Source organism: Macadamia integrifolia, chromosome 7 (assembly GCF_013358625.1).
Source record: "Macadamia integrifolia cultivar HAES 741 chromosome 7, SCU_Mint_v3, whole genome shotgun sequence".
Taxonomy (NCBI): Eukaryota; Viridiplantae; Streptophyta; class Magnoliopsida; order Proteales; family Proteaceae; genus Macadamia; species Macadamia integrifolia.
In genome coordinates, this window is record NC_056563.1 from 15,370,456 (window position 1) to 15,391,767 (window position 21,312).

The following is a 21,312-nucleotide window of genomic DNA, read 5'->3' on the forward strand; positions in this document are numbered from 1 at the left end:
GGTGTGAGACGATCATTTCACCCTCTATTATGTCTGAGCATAGGTACCTCTTGGGCTTTTTCTTTTTTCTACTAGAATAAAAAAAAAAAACATATTTTTATAAAACAATTATCTTCTTAGAAGATTTCTCCCTCTTTTGAATGTAAATGATACGGATTAAGGACCCTTGTTTATGTATTGATTAGTCCGAAGAAAGCGCAGAGAAGCACGCCCATTAAACAAAACTTATAAGTGGGCCCTCCCCTGTAGTGGAACCCATTCCCAAACTGGGGTAGTGGAATACTAAGCCGTGCTGTGGGGGACCTCACAATAAAATAATACACATCAAAGATGCTCTTAGCTGCTTACCATTCCACATAAAGATGTATTTTGATACAATACTGGCCCTTGCTGGCTGCACCTTGACCCTTCATTTTGGCTGACCATCCCACCCATCTCAAAAGTAAAAAACACATCCACAAGATTATTAGATTTCTATATTAAAGTCAAACTTAACTATCAAGTCTTAGTAATTGATATTAAAAAAAAAAAAAATTACCTGATTGTATGGCTCCTACTCCTAACACAGAGGGAAGACGAAATGAAGAAAAACCCACCGTCTATTAATGTCTTTATGCGCCTTTTCATTGACCCACATGTTGATGTTGGGGCCACACGATCATGTAATATTTTTTTTTTTTTTTTTAAAAAAAAAAAAAAAAAGAGAAATTACAGTAGACTGAGTTCTACCAAGAATTTTGAGTGGGCCAAAAAAAAAAAAAAAAAGAGAAATTGCAGTAGACTGAGTCTACCAAGAATTTTGAGTGGGCACCGCAATGGTAGTGGAGATCTTCCTGAAGCTTCAGGTAGCTCTTCCCATGACATGAATGAATCTAAAAACATAAATTTAAGTTTTAAAAGTTTGAAATGGGAAAAAAGAGAAATATTAATATGCAACTCTTTATATTTCTTCATCTTTTTTATTGCAAGAGTACATGCAGAGAAGCACATGCATTGGAAAGGTAGATTAATGGAGGTATGAAGTGCTTTAGATCTTTTGTCGGCCATTATTATCCATTGACATTAGACCTTGTCAACCCAACCTGAGTGATCCCACAACTCAGTTCTGACCAATCCTTAAATTCAGTGTCTGAGGTTCCACACCACATAGATTACTATGAATGCTCATTCTCATTGGACTCGGATTTGTTGAAAAGTCATTTCATTTTGGCCAGGCATCGGCACCATCGTGCTGGGTTATACATACTTTGTCAAAAGGTGATATCCATGGATTTAGCACACCCTATTCTACTTGGATTTGAATAGGATTGCCGACCTGATTGAACCGGGTCCAAGTCTTACCCTATTCTCCTAGTTGATGTGGTTTGTCCACTGATGTCCACATTCAAAACAAGGTGGCAATAGCAGCAAATCATACTCTATTACTGCAGACCATTTGTGGACTAATTAAATGGCATCAATAGTGCTTATGATAGCTTTATATTGACGATTGCAAAAGAAGAATTCCTGATTCTACATAAGAAAATTTCTCCTATTTGTTATTTTTATTTATTTATTTAAATTTGGGTTTCCATAAATCATCGGTTTATTTCAGGGACATACCTTGTTGTGAGCAAGTCAATGGTGTTCACCTCCTCTAAATTTTTCTACTCAAAAGTTTCTTTTATTATTCACCTAGGAAAGCAAACTTTCAACTCTCTCTCCTGTTAATTCTAAAACCTTCCTCTGCCATCTCATAATCCCCTTTGGTGGCACCTTACTCCTGCATTCTCTCTCTGACATTCTCCCCCACCCTTCACCCTACCACCACCTCTCACCACTGTCTTCCACTCTATTGTGAGCAGCCCAAAGGCCCTCCTCTAAAGCCCCTAGGTGCATACTTGTCCTTTAAATAAGGAACCGATACCTAGATAAGAGTGTAACGCCCGACCCTTTAACTTTGGTTTAACTTTGGTACAATATTATCTTCTTTGTCCAATGAGCTCAAGGTTTAAAACGTGTTGTGCCATGTTAAGAAGGTTAGAAATTATCAACTAGTCCAACAATCTCCCATAGGCAATGCAGGACTAAACTTTACACATCCTCATCGATCTCCCAAACACCCCTGATACTTATTGTATTCTTAATGGAAACACTTCACCGATCTCCCAGGTGGGTTCAGTAAACTTACTGTATTCTTGGGTGTCACATTTCTGTAACGCCCTTACCCATTAACCTTGGCACAATAATATCCTCTTTGGTCCATAGGCCTCAAGTCTTTACAATGCGTTGTGTTATGTTAAGAAGGTTAAATATTATCAATTAGTTCAGTAACCTCCCCCTAGGCAATGTTAAGGTTACACACCCTCATCGATTTCCTAAATATCTCTGATACTTATTGTATTCTTGGTGGAGACACCTCACCAATCTCCCAGGTGAGTTTGATGCATTTACTGTATTCTTGGGTGTCACATAAAGGTTTGCGACTCACAAAAGAAATAATGACTTCATGACTTGTCCAATGGAGAGAGTCAAACTATCGACCTAGGTATAAGCCTTTATTAATGTCCAAAGAAGATGTTAAACACTCAAGTCGGTCTTTACATTACTTAGCTAGACTAATCTAGTGCATGCTTGAACTATTGTACACGAAATAAAATACTGAAAATGAAAAAGTACATTTGGAAACACATACCCGAAGATTTGGCTATAAGATAAATATTAGTATACAGAATGTAAATAATGATATAATAATACAATTGAAGATATATATCCCTAACTATGCAAACCTTGATCCTAATGCATGAACAATGAGAAAAATCATGAAACTCTAATTCCTATAGTGAAAATTCATATGTAACAATAGGGCAAGGGTTAGGTATGCTAGCGGGTCACCTAGGAATTAGGTATGCTAACGTTTGTTGGCCGTTAGATTTCAACAATTTGATTTTAACCATTGGATTTATAGTTATTATTTTAATTTTAAATACATTAAGAGAGGGAGAAATACTAGCAAATACTATACGATTTTGTTGGAAAGAGGGAAAGACTTCATATCGTGTCGAACTCTCATTTGCTTTTTTTTTTTTTCTTCAAATATTTAATATAAGAAGTGGGACCCACACCTTTCTCTCCATCTTTGTCTTCTCTTCTTCCTTCTACTCCAACGGTGATGATGACGAAGTAACACACCCTTCTTCCTCCTACTCCGACAAAGTAACACAACAACTCGATCTCTCTCCTCCCAGCTCTCTTCTCTCTCTCTTCTCTCATCTGCTCCCTTCTTGGCTCTCACCCTGTCCCACCCTACCCCCACCATCTACAACTCACACCTCCACTGTCACACCCCACCATAAAGTAGACCCAATTTATCATTAGGAATACCGATGGTGTGAGTAAGACACGTACCTGTCTTTCCACCTACCAGGATCTCTGATAGCAGTACCTTAACATATTCACAATCTCATAACATAAACCAATATAAGCAGCGAAATCAGAGTATAGTATAGAAATTTATAAATAAAATGGAGAAAACATATAATGGTAATATAATAGCAATAACCGAGTTATTCTGTTACATTCATCCATGACATATACTATAATCTCAAAATATACAATTCACAACTATATCCAAAAGTATCAAAAGATGATATATAATCTCACGGTGTGAAGTACGCACAGTGGTCGCAAGCACAGTCCTGGTCGTGCTCTTCCACTTCTGACATCCACCAGTCACTCACACCGTACTCCAACCCAGAAGATACTGGATCACCTGCCATCAGCACTACGATACTTGAGTCATCATCTAAATAGGGATGTATACGTGGGGTGAGCTTTCCAACTCGCTTAGTAAGGGGTGAGGTCAAGCACATCCAAGCAAGTCAATAGTAGTAGAAATTTATGATATATGATTGCAGAAATTAAACACATAGTCTATGATGCTCGTGATGCAGTTCATTTATTTATTATTTACCTAACAATACAAACTAAGTCTGATAAATGCTACTACGGCGCATTAGGCTATATCCCTAGTCTCGAAAACGACATCAACTACACAGTAATACAAATCCTAGTCATGATTAAAAGTCTTTCGGTCCTTGTATGGATCCATGGGTCACCCAGTAAACCCTTGGTAATACCCTCCTAGCAGTCACGATATCGGTAACACATCGGCTATGCCGAACAGGTTCCCACCTCTGGTAACAATCACATCGTACAGCGGGAGTGGCACTTCAGAAAGGCTCATCAAATATACTACAATGGGTTATCCAACACTTCAACCCCTTTTGACAAGGGTACGTAGCATAGGGAGTGATAACTAACCATATATATACTACATGCCTTCATAATGATACAATTAGTATGGATTACACGATATGGAGAGACCTCAGCCACAAAGTGTAATCCATCTCCAAATACAATCTTGTGTACATGATACCAGCGAGACCTTAGCCACAAAGTGAAACCCGAGATCGTTTACCTAATCTAACATACAAATAGCAGTTGAGTATGAACTACGCAACACCAGTAAGACCTCGGCCACGAAGCATATCCATTTTCAAATGTTGATACCACCGAGACTTTGGCCACAAAGTGTAACCCGCGACTACAAATAACTCTAATGCACATAATCAATGCATGAATGCATTATACATACGGCAATCACGACATTGGTACCACCTCGGCCATGTCGGATTCTGTCTCACACACACACACATCCAACATACATACGACGATCACAGTATCGATACCATGTCGGCTACACTGGATCCCGTCATACATTCTATATAATTCATGTCATGATCGTAAAATGACAATTTCAATTAAACTATAATTCTAAGCATGTGAGCAATTTAATAAATAATAAACATTTCAAAATTCAACACAATCCATCCCTCACCTATTTTACGATCAGTTGTGTTTGGGTTCAAGTATGGCCACCGATCGATCAATTCAATTTTGGATTCGGGGCACGTGTGCATCACTGTCCTATACACAAGGGAATCATACATCAGTATGCTTCGAAAACATTGAGAGGGACCCACACAGGTCACCCCAAAAATGTACAGACTCTGTCACTAGGTGACAGTACTGTCACCGGAAACACCCACCGAAAACATAGCATTTCCATCGAAAATATTAGTCTTGTTTCTGGTGGAGGTGACAGAGAGCACATTAGGCTCATTTATCCACCAGAAACAACCCATCGGAAACAGCTACAGTGCTTCATGTGTCATATTTTTGGTGGACATAGAAAGGTCCAACTCGAATTGGGGCTTCCCAGCTCGGGCCCGATTGTCAGGATTTGTTCCATAGAGTTTGTAGGAGATGTTTCTGGCATCATTCTAAGTCAAGAAAATTCTATTTTCATCAAGCCATTTGGGAGATACATCGATCGAACGATCGAAACCCTAGTTGGTCTTTTGGAATTACATGTTACCGGAGCTCACCCGGCTTGGTTCGAGCTCGGTAACAACACCAGGAGGGTAGAACACCCATCCTACAACCCTAACATGGTGTGTACACCAATATTCCATCCATACCTAGCCTTTCCTATAAAAATGAAGAGAGAGAGGCATGGGAGGTTATACTTACCTCTGACGACGATTCCAGCAATAAGGCCGCAGCCGACACTAAGGTAGGCCTTCAATCCCCTTCTCCTTCCGCTTCTTCTTCCTTCCTCTATTCTTTCTCTCCTCTCCTCTGTTGGGCACAAGAGAAATGCAGAATGAATCCTCATTTCCCAACTTATAACTTAAGTTGGCCCTTAAGGTCCGTTTGGTTTGGGCCTCTTTTGAACCAATCGGATTACAACGAGTTTCGGGGCATGAGGACCCGCACAATTGGGTCCATAAGGTGTTCACCTCAAGAGGAAGATGTGGAGGATGATTTGGGATCATCTGGAACCATTTATGATGTGAGTGACGGGACCCATGGGTATCAGAACCTCGATAGCAACTAGTGGACCCATCAAAAATAGGCACCGGATTCATTCCTAGGATACTTCCAGTGGCTTATTTTCGGTGCCCAAGACAGCTTGCTGTCCCAGGGTTGGTCTCGCACGGGTGGTTGCCCTCGATCATGCCCAAGGATTCTCGGTAATTATGATGTATGCCAGAATTCAAGTGTGGGGAGTCAAGTCACTTACCGTCTAGGATCGGAAGGTATGAATCCCCTCCAGTTAGATAGGCATGAAATGCACGAACACATGGGGTCATCTCTACCCCTTTTGTAATGCATAACCATGAGCCAAAACCCAATTGTAGTTCTAATCTCCGATCCGAGGCCTGTCACAACAATTTAAATTTGACTGGATTAGGGCACGGGTGTAACACTCCACCCACCTCAAAAGAATTTCCTCCTCGAAATTGAACATACATGACATATCAAATAATCCAGGATATTGCTTCATCATATCGTCTTCTCGCTTCCAGAATGCTTCCTGTTCGGGGTGGTTCTTCCATTTCACCTTGACGAAGGAAATGGTGCAATTGTGAAGAACATGGTCCTTTCGGTCAACAATCTTCTCCGGATACTCCACCTAGGCAAAGTCCTCATCCAGCTCACGGGGTATGTAAGTTAAGACGTGAGTCGAGTCAGAAATGTACTTCCTCAACATAGATACATAGAAGACATCATGTGTACCTTCCAACTCTAGTGGCAAAGCTATCCGATAAGCTACCAATTCGATCCTCTCCAGTACATCATACGGTCCTATAAACCTTGGACTAAGCTTTCCCTTCTTACTGAACCGCATCACCCCTTTAACTAGGGAGATCCACAAGAAGACCTTGTCTCCAACACCAAACTCTAGATGTTTCCTCCTAACATTTGCTTAACTTTTTGCCCGGATTGAGCTACCTTGATGATTTCTCTGATCAAATTCACATTCTCACTGGTAGCCTATATCAAGTCTGGACCCAAAATAGGTTGCTCACCAACCTCATCCCAATAGAGTGGAGTCTGGCACTTCCTGCCATACTGTGCCTCGAATGGGGACATATCGATGGTGGCCTGATAAATGTTGTCATAGGAGAACTCAATAAGAGAAATGTGCTCATCCCAACTATGACTCATATCCAAGGCACATGCTCGGAGTTGGTCCTCCAATGTCTAAATAGTCCTTTCTGACTGACCATCGATCTGAGGGTGAAAGGCAGTGCTGAAAGCCAACTGTTTGCCCATGGCCTTTTGCACACAGGTCCAGAACTTGGAAGTGAACCTGGGATCTCGATCAAAGATGATGTTATCGACATACAACTTGGCCAACTTGTCCATGAAAAATGTAACTTTGATTGGGATAAAGTGACCTGCCTTGGTCAAGCAATCCACAACTAACCAAATGGCATCTATACCCTTCTGTGTATGAGGTAGGCCCGTGATGAAGTCCATGGTAATATTCTCTCTTTTCCACTCTGGAATAGGAAGGGTCTGTAATAACCCATGGGGCCTCTGTCTCTCAGCCTTGACTTGCTGGCATGTGAGGCATCTAGACACATACGTGGCCACATCCTTCTTCATTCCTCTCCATCAGTAGGAGCCTTTGAGGTCCTTGTACATTTTAGTGCTGCCGAGGTGAATAGAGTATGAAGAGCTATGTGCCTCTCTCAAAACTATGTCTCTCAATTCACCATCACTGGGCACACATAACCTCCCTTTGAACTTGAGGATCCCACTTTCAGTCACTGAGAAATTTGGGTCCTTTTGGGTTCCTTCCTGGTATTCAACTATCAGTTTCTATAGCTCTGCATCAGTAACCTGAGCTGCAGTGATCCTATCTACCAGAATAGGTTGTACCACCAATGCTGATAGTGACAAGGTGACACCCTCTACTAATAGCATCAAGTCTAGCTTCCAGGCCTCCTCTAGGAGATACTCATTGGTGGTCAGTGATGCCAAAGTTAGTGACTGGGATTTTCGACTAAGCGCATCAGCTACCACATTGGCCTTTCTTGGGTTATAGTGAATAGTACAATCATAATCATTCATCAGCTCCAACCAATGCCTCTGCCTCATGTTGAGCTCTTTTTGGGTGAAGAATTACTTGAGGCTCTTATGGTCACTGAAGATCTCACTCTTCTCACCATACAAATAGTGTCTCCAGATTTTCAGTGCAAAAGTCATGGCTGCCAATTCCAAATCATTGGTGGGATAGTTCTTCTCATAATCCTTCAACCGACGAGATGCATAGGTCATGACTTTCCTGTGCTGCAACAATACACAATCCAATCCCAGCTTGGAGGCATCACTATAAACAACCATACCACCTGTACCGATCGTAATAGTCAAAACTGGAGCTTATACCAACTTTTGCCTTAGCTCCTTGAAGCTCTTCTCATAAGCATCAAACCACTCAAGTTTTACGCCCTTCTATGTGAGTCGGGTCATCGAAGTAGCAATGCGAGAGAAGTTCTCAATAAACCTCCTATAGTATTCGGCCAATCCTAGAAAACTACGTATGTTTGCTACACTCTTAGGAATCTCCCATTCTAGAACTGCATTCACCTTGCCTGGGTCAACCTCTATACCCTTGCTGAAACAATATGGCCTAGGAATGCCACCTATGACAACCAAAAACTCGCACATGCTGAACTTAGCATAAAGTTGATTCTCCCACAGTTATTGCAGTACCAACCTCAGGTGAACAACATGCTCCTCTGCACTCTTAGAGTATACCAAAATGTCATCAATGAATACTATCACAAACTTATCCAAGACATCTTGGAATACTCAATTTATCAAATCCATAAATGCAGCCGGTGCATTGGTTAACTCAAATGACATTACCAAGAACTCATACTGTTCATACCTTGATCTGAAGGCTGTCTTACTGACATACTATCCTTGATCCTGAGCTGGTGGTAGCCCGATCTAGGGTCGATCTTGGAGAACACCGTTGCTCCCTATAACTGATCAAATAAATCATCTATCCTTGGCAAAGGATACCGATTCTTAATGGTTAGCTTATTAAGCTCTCGATAATCAATGCACAATCTCATACTTCTGTCTTTCTTCTTGACGAATAAGACCGGTGCATCCCATAGAGACACACTAGGTCTAATAAATCCCTTATTCAGAAGATCTTAAAGTTGCACCTACAATTCTTTCAAATCTATGGGGGCCATACGGTAAGGGGCCTTTGACACTGGTACCGAACTGGGGAGTAGGTCTATAGCAAATTCCATCTCTCGGTCTGGTGGCAAACCTGTCAATTCATTCGGGAATACATCAGAAAATTCCCTCACCACATCTAGCTCAGTCAATGGCCTAATCTCCACCTCAGTATCCATCACAGATGCTAAGTAGCCTTGACATCCCTTATCCAATAGTTTCTTCATCTGGAGTGTGGATATGATAACTTTCTTGGGTTTCTTGGGCTTATCCCCCTAGAACACAAACTCATCATCATCACGAGGTCTAAAAATGATAGCCTTCTTTGCACATAGCACACTGGCTCTGTATATGGACAACTAGTCCATTCCTAAAATCACATCGAAGTCGGTCATATCCAACTCGATCAAGTGAGCATTCAAATCATGGTCACCTATGGTCACTGGACAAAGCTCATAAACATAGTTCAAATCCACCACACTTTCTGTAGGGCTGCTCACAGCCAAACATTGAGTCAGTCCCTTAGGTGGAATTTTCATCTTCTTTGCAAATGTCGGTGACACGAATGAATACGAGGCTTCTGAGTCAAATAGCATATGTGCAGACAATAAGGATATCAATAATGTACCTGTCACTACACCGGTGCAGCCTCAGTATCTTTTGCAGTCATAGCAAACACTCTGCCTTGTGATCTCTGGCCCTGTAGGGGCTATGCTGGCCTAGGGGCTGAATATGTTTGCTGGGGGCCTAGGTGGCATAGTGTAGGGTTAGCCTTCAGTGGGGGCAGGTCCTTGCCATATAGCCCGACTGATCACAATGAAAACATCTCAGGCCTGATCCCAAAGATGATGATACTGCACTAGATCGGGAGGATTGGAAAGTCTGACAAGCATTAGGCCTCCTAAACTGCATTGGAGTTGGGTTAGCGTAGGGCACTTAGAAAGGTTTGCTGCCTCCTCTAGAATCAGTAGATCCCATTGGCCTCTTTTCCATTCCTTGCTGAGCTGTGTAGTTATCCCTATGCCGGTCTTCAATAGACTTGGCCACTTGGACCACCTCAGCATAGGTTTATAGTTTCAACCCCACAGTGGTTAACCCAATACCTGGCCTCAACCCTTTCTCAAACTTCTTTGCCTTGGCTCTATCGCCTCTCAGATGCTTAAGAGAAAAATGGAATAGCTCCTCAGAGCGCTGCTAATAATCAAGCACAGACCGGGAACCTTGAACCAACTGAGGGAACTCACTCTCTCTCCTATCTCAGAAGCTTTCTGAAAAATAATTCTCAAAGAAGGCCCCTTTGAAGTCTGCCCAAGTAGGGTTCGGGTTACTAGCCCTCAGAATAGGCTTGGTGGCACTCCACCAATCATCTGCTTCATTCTGTAACTGATAGCCAGCACATAAAATTTTCTGCTCATCGGTGCAGCCCATCAGTCTAAAAACCTTCTCCATCCCACCAATCCATCTTAATGGATACAACGGGTCTTGCCCCACCTTGGAGAAACATGGGGGCCTAAGCCGTTGAAATTTCTCCATCATTTTTGTCAAGTCTGTCCAACCCTCTACATGGACTTGAGCTTGTTTTGGCATCGGATCTTGCACATGCCCATGCACCTGTGCCCCACAAGATGTTTGAAGGGTAGCCAATCCAGTAGGGATTGAAACGGGTGCCAATGGAGTAGGAGGTGCGGCTGATCTATTACGGGCTTCCATTGACGTTTGGATCTTGTGATCGATCCTAGCCATAAACTGACTCTGTCTTTCTTCCACTTCCCGCATCATGTTATTCATAATGGATGCCACATCCTGAGTCATAAGTACGGGCAGGGCCGGAGGTGTATTGCGGGGTCTACCTCGATTCTATGTAGGGGAAGCCGGAGGCAACGGGCTTGATTGGGATCAGGATCGAGATCAGGATCGGGATCGGGTGTTCTGACGTGACATGATTCCTGTGAAGGAATCTGATTAGTACCCATACATAAACAAGGTTAAATGTAATTGGAACACACACATACACAACGGGTCCCACACACATACCACAATGGGTCCCACACGTATACCACAGTCAACATTAGGGTTAGGGTATGCATAAGTGGGGTCCACACATATTAAGGTCCGATCACGCACACATCACAAAGAGGCACATCATCAAGGGCCCAAATAAAACTTAGGTTTGAAAATTTAACATGACTTATTTTCTCATTGAATTCACCAGAATTAGGGATTCAAACCATCGGAAATATGGTTTAATCCTTTGGAAATATCAGTGGTATTTCCATGGGCAAAATAGAGGCCAAAAACCTAATTTTTGCTTCTCTGGAAACAGACACCGGAAGCATACTCAGTGTTTTTCTAGTGGGTTGTTTCTGGTGACACTAAATGGCCTTTAAATAGGCTCGGGCCTTAGGTTATTCACACAAAACCCTATTTGCTCTTATGAGAAAGGTGTGAAAATAGCAAGGAGCCCTTTTCTACCTATTCCCTACCTTCCTTGCGCTATTTCGCGATCGATTGGAGCCTTATTCACATCCAAGGTATGTTTTCTCTCTCTATAACCTAGTTTTTGTGATTTTCTTCTCTGTGAGTTTTGCTTTCAACCATTTAACTAGCTTTTCCATTCCAAATCCTTAGGATTCATCTTGTAACAATATCTGGATGTGGTGTACGTACCTAACGTGCTCTTATATAAGAGAAACAAGATGCCGCTGAGCAGTTCAACCCAATTTTGTTCCTCTTTGTGCTTGAGCGAGACCGTTGGGAGTTCTTTGAGCACCGCAACGTCGACCTAGGAGTCTGTGTGAGGATGAATGACTTCCATACATTTTGTCTTTGTCAATGATTTGAGGAGATCGGGTGATACCGCATCCTAAAACCCAACAGATACTACTACCCGACCCTGGTCAGGCTATGCTACTCTAACATGGAATGCGTGAACTGGGGTACCGAAGAGATGTTGATCACCTCCTAAGTGAAGGGGGTGGATATATCCTTTGACATGGGGCAGCTGGAAAATATTTTGATGATCAGTAATACAGGTGATCTAGTGTATTGCCTACCTCGAACTCCGACATATGAATTTCAGAGTCCCGATACCTTTCAGGAGATTAATGACATGCTGACTAAGGAAGCCCAGGGATGGAACAGTTCAGTCAACTACTTTTCCACTCCCAATGTTGTCTATCGTGCGATTCAGCTGAATGTCCTCCCCACCTGTGGATATTAGAATGAGGTGTCTGCCCTGCAAGCCTACGTGATATACTGCATGTACATGGGGGCGCAGATACGACTACCTTACCTCCTAATGTGGATTATGGTAACTCGGTCTGAAGGGTAGGATTATCGAGTAGGGAACCTATGCTACTGAAGGATATTGACTAACATCTTTCGTCGCTTTGGGGAGGACTTAGAGGGTTAGGCATGCTTGGGTGAAGAGGTCACAAACTTCAACCAAGACTCTCTGAGGAAGATGACCATAGATCTGGGGGAGGTGACACCTATTCCAGGAGAAGGTCAGCAGCCCATGAAGGTAGAGGGTGGCGATGTCGGTGAGGCAGGTGGAGAAGCTGCTAGGGTTGGTGGGGCTCCACCATCTGATCCCCAGGCTATGGGTTTGATGGTAGCTTCTACATCCCAGAGTACTAGGAGTGCGAGGCCCTATGATCTCATTAATGTCATGGCCCGTCTGGATACCACTATGTCATTGATGAGAAGTATGGACAATCGCCTCGAGAGCATGGACAAGACCTATTATCTTATAAACAATAGAGTGGCCTCCCTAGAGGCATAGATGCAGGCGATGGTCTTCCACCTTGGTATCATGGTGCCTCCTTTAGGAACGCATAGTCCGAACCAGGCTCAGGGCCAAGAACAGAACCACCAGCAGCAGCAGTAGCAAGAGTAGTGGCATATCTGCCTATAGCTTTTAGGATTTCCATTTTTATGTTTTTATTTGAGTTTGATGTTTTTAGGTTTAGTTGAACTTTTACATTATGTCATTTGCTTTAGTTGTTTGATTTCCTAGTCTTAGGCTAGTTAGGACTTCTTACTTTCCATACTTCAATTTTATAAAATGTGTAAGCTATGTATTCAAGTTATTGATTATAATGAAACGACTTTAACACTTATACTTGTCTCCTAATGTGCAATTGCTATTATTGTTGTCTTGATATTTTTATTTAATCATAGTTTCCCTAAAATCATAGCTTGGTTGAGACTGTGAGTTAAGGTAGAGCATCACGCTCTGATACCACAACTGTCACAACCCACCTTAAAGTAGACCCAATTTATCATTAGGAATACCGATGGTGTGAGTAAGACACGTACCTGTCTTTCCACCTACCAGGATCTCTGATAGCAGTACCTTAACATATTCACAATCTCACAATATAAACCAATATAAGCAGCGGAATCAGAGTATAGTAGAGAAATTTATAAATAAAATGGGAAAAACATATAATGGTAATATAATAGCAATAACCGATTTATTCTGTTACATTCATCCATGACATATACTATAATCTCAAAATATACAATTCAGAACTATATCCAAAAGTATCAAAAGATGATATATAATCTCATGGTGTGGCGTAAGCACAGTGGTCGCAAGCACAGTCCTGGTCGTGCTCCTCCGCTTCTGACATCCACCAATCGCTCACACCATACTCCAACCCAGAAGATACTGGATCACCCACCATCAGCACCACGATACTTGAATCATCATCTAAAAAGGGGTGTATACGTGGGGTGAGCTTTCCAACTCGCTTAGTAAGGGGTGAGGTCAAGCACATCCAAGCAAGTCAATAGCAGTAGAAATTTATGATACATGATTGCAGAAATTATACACATAGTCCATGATGCTCATGATGCAGTTCATTTATTTATTATCCAACTAACAAAAAAAACTAAGTCTGATAAATACTACTATGGCGCATTAGGTTGTATCCCTCATCTCGAAAATGACATCAACTACGTAATGATACAAACCCTAGCCATGATTAGAAGCCTAACGGTCCCCGTATGCGTCCATGGGTCACCCAGCAAACTCTTGATAAACACCTCCTGGTAGTCACGGTACCAGTAAAACATCGGCTATGCCAGACAGGTTCCCTCCTCTGGCAACAATCACATCGTACCTCGGGAGTGGCACTTCGGAAAGGCTCATCAAACATACCACAATGGATTATCTAACACCTCAACCCATGTTGGCAAGGGTGCATAGCATAGGGAGTGATACTTAACCACATATATACTACATGGCTTCATAATGATACAATTAGTATGGATTATACGATACCAGAGAGACCTCGGCCACAAAGTATAATCTATCTACAAATACAGTCCTGGGTATACGATACCAGCGAGACCTTAGTCACAAAGTGAAACCCGAGACCGTCTACCTAATCTAGCATACAAATAGTAGTTGAGTATGAACTACGCAACACCGGAAAGACCTCGGCCACGAAGCGTATCCATTTCCAAATGTAGTCCCAGGGTACACGATACCAACAAGACCTTGGCCAAAAAGTGTAACCCGTGACTACAACTAACTCTAATGCACATAATCAATACATGAATGCATCATACATACGGCAATCATGGCATCGGTACCACCTCGGTCACGTTGGATTCCATCTCACACACACACACACATCCAACATATATATGAAGATCACGGTATCGGTACCACCTCGACCACACTGGATCCCGTCATACATTCCATACAATTTATATCATGATCGTAAAATGACAATTTCAATCAAACATATAATTCTAAGCATGTGAGCAATTTAATAAATAATAAACATTTCAAAAATCAACACAGTCCATCCCTCGCCTGTTTTACTATTGATTGTGTTTGGGTTCAAGTACGACCACCAATCGATCAATTCAATTCTAGCTTTGGGGTACATGCGTATCACTATCAAGGGAATTATACAGCAGTATGCATCGAAACATCGGGAGGGACCCACATAGGTCACCCCCAAAATGTACAAACACTGTCAGTAGGTGACAGTACTGTCGCCGAAAATAGGGCATTTCCACCGAAAATATCAATCTTGTTTTCGGTGGAGGTGACAGAGAGCACATTAGGCTCATTTTTCCACCGAAAACAACCCACCGAAAATAGCTACAGTGCTTCTTGTGCCATATCTCCGGTGAACACAAAAAGGTCCAACTCGAATTGGGGCTTTTTGGCTCGGGCCCAATTACCAAGATTTGTTCCGTGGAGTTTGTAAGGGATGTTTCTAGCATCATTCTAAGCCAAGAAAATTCCATTTTCACTAAAACATTTGGGAGATACGTCGATCGAATGATCAAAACCCTAGTTAGTCTTTTGGCATTACATGTTGCCCGAGCTCACCGGGCTTGGTTCAAGCTCGGCAACAACACCGGGAGGGTAGAACACCCATCCTACAACCCTAACATGGTGTGTACACCAAGATTCCATCTATACCTAGCTCTGCCTAGGTTGAAATGAAGAGAGAGAGAGGCATGGGAGGTTGTACTTACCCCCGGCAGCGATTCCGGCAACAAGGCGGCAGCTGGCACCAGGGTTGGCCTTCAATCCCCTTCTTCTTCCTCTTCTTCTTCCTTCCTCTCTTCTTTCTCTCCTCTCCTACATTGGGCACAAGGGAAATGAGGAATGAATCCTCATTTCCCAACTTATAACTTAAGTTAGCCCTTAGGGTCCGTTTGGTTTGGGCCTCTTTTGAACCAATCGGGTTAAAACGAGTTTTGGGGCACGACCGTATGATTGGGTCTATTAGGTGTTCACATCAAGAGAAAGATGTGGAGGATGATTTGGGATCATCCGAAACCATTTATGATGCGAGTGGCAGGACCCACGAACATCGAAACCTCAACAGCAGCCAATGGACCCACCGAAAACAGGCACTGGATTCATGCCGAGGCTACTTTCGGTGGCTTGTTTCTGGTGGTCAAGACAACCTACTATCTTGACAGCTTCTATCCCAAGGTTGGTCTCACACAGGTGGTTGCCCTCGGTCATGCCCAAGGATTCTCAGTAATTATGATGCATGTCGAAATTCAAGTGTGGGGAGTTGAGTCACTTACCGTCTGGGATCGGAAGGTATGAATCCCCTCCAGTTAGATAGGCATGAAATGCATGAACACGTGGGGTCATCTCTACCCCTTCGATAATACGCAGCCGCGAGCCAAAACCCGGTAGTACTTTCGATCTCCGATCCAAGGCCTGTCACAATAGTTCAAATTTGACTGGATTAGGGCACGGGTGTAACATCCATGTCTTCTCTCACGCCATTCTTCCCATCTCTCTATCCCTCTCTTTTCTCTCATTTATCCCGACTCGCACTCTCACCCTCACCCTCACCCTCTGATTCTTCCCTTTGAAGGGGTTTTGTTGGGTCAAAATCAATTGAAGTTGCTAGGTTTTAGCCACAATTAATTTCAATATCAATTTAAATTTTCGGTTGTGGTTTCGGCCATGTATAGTGAGGCTTAGGAGAAACTGTTAACAACCCCATCCCTATTTAATAAGTATGAAATAGCAAAGAAAAGAAAAAGAGAATAATGGATCGGTGTTGGTTGCAGAGGCAGGGGCTGGGTTCAGGTTGGTTGCAGAGGGAGTTCAAGGTGAGAATAGAATTTGTTGACAGGTGAAAGGGGCACTAAAGGTCAAGTTAGAGGATGAGCTAGTGGGAGGGTGGAAGCTGGAGTGGGTCAGGTTCCTTCCAAAATAGATGGGCAAAGGGGTGGGACATTCTGATTTGCAACAAAGACGCAGATAAGTGGCGGTGGTGCTTTTAGAAGAAGAAGTAGAAGAAGAATAGGGGCGCGGATGTTCTGAGAAGAAGAAGAAAATATCAATACGGGTGGAGGACCTAGTTTGTATTTCATATTTTTTGTTCACACCATGTACATTGGAATCCAACGACAAATATTACAACTTTATCATCTAACGGTTAGTAAATGCTAACATGCCTTATTCCTAAGTAACCCGTTAGCATACTCATCATTTTCCCATAATAATAACATTATTAAAATGCCTTGGGCTAAAAATCCCAAATATACCTAAAAATAGAAAAAATATATATATTTTCAGACAAAATCATAGGTGAAAACTCAATAAAAACATTAAACAACATGATTTGAAGATCCAACTCATGAAATCAAGATTAAACTCTACAAAAATGGAAAAAAATTAATGTACTAATATATAAAGGTGATACATGAGACACCTAAACATATGAAATATGGAATAAAAATAAAACCCAAATATATCACGAGAATGAACATGTAAATAAGAACATAGATCTTAACATGACTTTCAAGCCATACAATCATGATATTATGAAAAGCATACATCTAGTGCTAAGATAGTAAAAAGTCATAAATCTAAAATTCTTTTCATATCATGCATAATAAATAAAAAAAATTAATATACATGGATTAAGCCAAGAACAAATGAAGAAAATGATGCGATAGAACTATATATTACAAAGAAGAAGAATGATGATATATCAAAAGGAAAAAAAAGATATAGTTTATAAAAAATACATGTCATATCAACATATTGTCATGAATCTTGAGAATGATTCACCCCATTAGGAAACAAAACATAAATCCTAGCCTAATGTCTATGAACCATAAAACCTTAATCTAAAGATGTATTTATCCTAGAAAAAAAATTAATCTAGAGATGCATAACATAAGGATCATAAATAGTAATTATAAGATTAAAAATAATATTTAAATCAATAAAACATGGGTGTATGACCACTTCCGAGAGAGGTACGATTTTACATCTTCTTGGGTGTGATATTAAAAGAAATCCTAAGAAAAAATGAAAATAATGAAACTAAATATAGGATTATTTTATGATGAAGATGAACAAATAATTATAAAGAATAGAAGGTTTGAGACTACTTTAGACTTAAAATAGAAATTTCAACTCGGATTAATTTGCTTTATAATTAGGGCTTCAAAACTTGTTCTTTTCAACTCACTCTGGTCAAGGTGATACTCCATATAACAAAAGCTAGTTAAGAAGAACTTTTTATTTATAGGCTTAGAAATGACTACCCACTCCTTACAACATTTTAGGGTTCAAACTATCTATATTTGCATACATGAGGTTAATTCTCATCTATGAACATCATTGATCAATGAGAATGGAGCAAGTGAGAGTGTTTATCACATCCACCAAACATCTTGGGGGCTGAGGAATGCAATTTAAGGATCTTACAGTTGATCTACGACTACAGATTGGAATCCATGTGATGTGAGGAGCATCACCAATAAAATGGACGTGCCATGTTTTGAGCGACAATTCGATCTCCCTGACTTGATTATTTAAGGTCATTAGATATAAAGAGGGATGAGCAGCCATGATTGGAAGAACCAGAATCTTTAAGCATTTTCTTGTTAAATAACAAAGGGATTCAATGCATCGTGGTGCACGATTGGTGCTATTCTCAACCAATTACAAAGCCCCCAAGCAAGTATCCCACAGTTTGACTTCACAACTTTGAACTAACCCCTCGGATTAGAATAACTATGATGTGGAAGCTTCCTGACCGCTAATCTAAGATCGGCTAGATAATCTTAAATAACAGTTGAGGCCCGCTCTTGTCCCATGTCATATGCTCCTATACCCTTCATCTGTTATAAATTATATTTCAAACCCTTATAATGTTAAATGGTCATAAAGACCTATGAAATTTTACTCTTCATTGGGACAATATGTAGAACAGATGGTGGGGCCCTGTACACTCTGTTGCATGAACCAAATACATGTGCTTGGGAGCTCTTTCCTTGGCAATGTGGCAGGGCCTTTGCCGACAAGTTGTTGAGTACACGGCTAGGGTAGATTGTGTCCCTGTGGCATGCTTGTGCAGGGCCTTCCTGTGTGTGTGTGTGTATAGGTCTTCATTGCGTTCAACCATATCTTATGCTATATATTGTGGCCTTGTCGTGGTGCCACCAAGTGTTGCTAGTATACTGGCTGCCACTACACCTCCATCAAGCTACATGGCACTATGCCACCTCACCAAATAAAATGAACATATTGACGCCGCTTTCAGGTCATCATATGGGCCCACTTGATTAATGCATACAAGCATCCATTTAAAAATTTCATTGAACACAGTGGTCGTTATGATTAGCGTTGGATCGAGAAATTTGAGGTGCATTAGACACACAAAATCGATGCTCTATAATTTTCTATGGACGAGTCTTACTGTTAAATTTATCATATGAAGTAATAAAAATGCCCATAAATTCGACCTTTGCTAAAACTGATAAATCTGATATAATATGCCATTTGTACTCCATACACTGCCATATCTGATGGTGTTGATAAATACAAAGTTGAAGATATGAAAATAAAACTTAATATTAAAAGGTTTTAAAATAAGTAGAATAAAAATAGAATATATGAAGTCTAAGTTAATAACAATAAGACAGAAAATGAAGTGGTAAAAATTGATGGTAGGCAAGTAGTGCAAAGTGATTTTTTTTTTAGATACTTAACTGAACCATAAATAAAGGAGAAATAGAAGAGATGTACAAAGAATTTGAATTGGGTAGATGAAGTGGACGGGCGCATCTAAAGTGCTATGTGATCAACATATTCCTTTAAGAAAGAAAAATGTTTATAAGATAGTTATACTCCAGCAATGATTCATGAAGTTGAATATTGGACAGTGAAGAAACAACATATAAACCAAAATTTAGTATAGCTAAATTGAGATAATTTTGGAGTAACTTTGATAAATGATAATCATGAGAAAGTTGTTTGAGGTAGCATGGACATATTTAACATGATGTTCTAGCATGGAGGGAGGGCAAGTTGATTCAGATCAAAATAGCTAAAAGAGTTAGGGGTAGGTTTAGAAGTGATGAGGAAAGATATGCATAGCTAGTAACAGGTATAGTATTTAAATATAATTGAATGAAAAAAAAGATCCATATAACTTACTCCATTTAGTTGGAATAAGATTTGAGCTAAGTTTCTACAAAAAAAAAAAAAAAAAGACTTGAGTTAAGTTTAATTAAATAGTAGTAGTAATATTACTATTGTTAAGACTACTACTACTTATGCCATCGCTATTGCTATTGCTACAACTACAGACAATTATACTTATAATTATCATCATTGTTATCTTTATAGAAGAACTACTCTTTCTATCCCACAAAGATAGTCATATTTGAGGTATTTCAATGTATCAAAATCTTTGTTCATTTTAAAAACTATGAAATGAAGTTTAATTGGATCCCTCATGATGTCTCTATTTAATCATTCACACATTTATTGTCTTCATATATTTGTGGAAACGCAACCCTAAAATGATGCAGAAGATAATGGAAAAACAAGAACAAATAATACACACAGATTTACGAGGTTCGGCAAAATTACCTACGTTCCCGGTGAGATGAGATCCGGTTTCACTATCAATGGAGAATAGGGTTACAACACTCGTCCCTCATACCTCTCAGTATTGCTTGCATTATAGAGAAAGAAACCCTCGCTACAAATATATAGCAAAAAATCCTAATCTGAAAAGTACACAATTGCCCTCAAATAAAAAATTCGAGCTGGAGGCTGTGCCCCCTACACCCCCTACAGCCCCCTGCTATGCAAGGGGCTTCCTGCCCCCTTGCAACCCCTACGGCCAGCTAACAGGCTAGCGGAACCATCGTCCTGCCTATCGAGGCGCTGCACCAGTACTCTCTGGGTTAAACTATGACATAATACAAGACATCGTACACTAACAATATCATAATTGCTTCTCTCTATTACCTTTACCCAAAATAATAGGGGTAATATTGGCACCACAATATGAATTAATAGGTGATTAATGCATTAACAAATAACAATTCCCTCAAAATGTAGATTTTTTAAAACAAGATATTGGTGTTACCATTAGTTCTTGTATAAATGTCTATGGCGTTTGTATTTAAGAGATGGCAAAAGTTTCTCAAATTTCTTTCTTTTCCTTATTTTCTTGTTTTATGGACCCAACTTCCTTCTTTCCAACCAATATATAATATTTAGAGAACCATTGATCCAATAAACAAGTAGGTCAGGGAAGTGTTTCAAAGATATTGCAAATGACTGACAGATAATCTAGGCTGTTACTCAGAGGGAAGCTTTATCATACCCAAAAATGTGATGGTTGAACCAAACGAAATAACTTAAATAAGCTTTTCAAAATGACTATTGACCAGATTTCTTATCCCCAA